Source organism: Ailuropoda melanoleuca, unplaced genomic scaffold (genome assembly GCF_002007445.2).
Source record: "Ailuropoda melanoleuca isolate Jingjing unplaced genomic scaffold, ASM200744v2 unplaced-scaffold4657, whole genome shotgun sequence".
NCBI classification, from domain to species: Eukaryota; Metazoa; Chordata; class Mammalia; order Carnivora; family Ursidae; genus Ailuropoda; species Ailuropoda melanoleuca.
This window is the reverse complement of record NW_023218914.1, coordinates 4233-4462: the sequence shown is the minus strand read 5'-3', so window position 1 is coordinate 4462 and position 230 is coordinate 4233.

The following is a 230-nucleotide window of genomic DNA, read 5'->3' as shown; positions in this document are numbered from 1 at the left end:
CAGATGGAAGACTGGGACACACACCCAGACTTCAGCGCCTAGAGAATAGGAGGATGCAGCCAAGTTCAGATGCTAAGAAAAGAATGGGGGGGGGATGGAAGAATTTCACTCAGGGTCTGCTTTGTCCAAATAGGAGAAAGGCTCATGGGCGATCCTAACAGAGCTCGTGTGAAATGCTCTGGGATCTCCATCCTGTGCTTGTTCCTAGCCATTCTTTTTTTTTTTTTTTT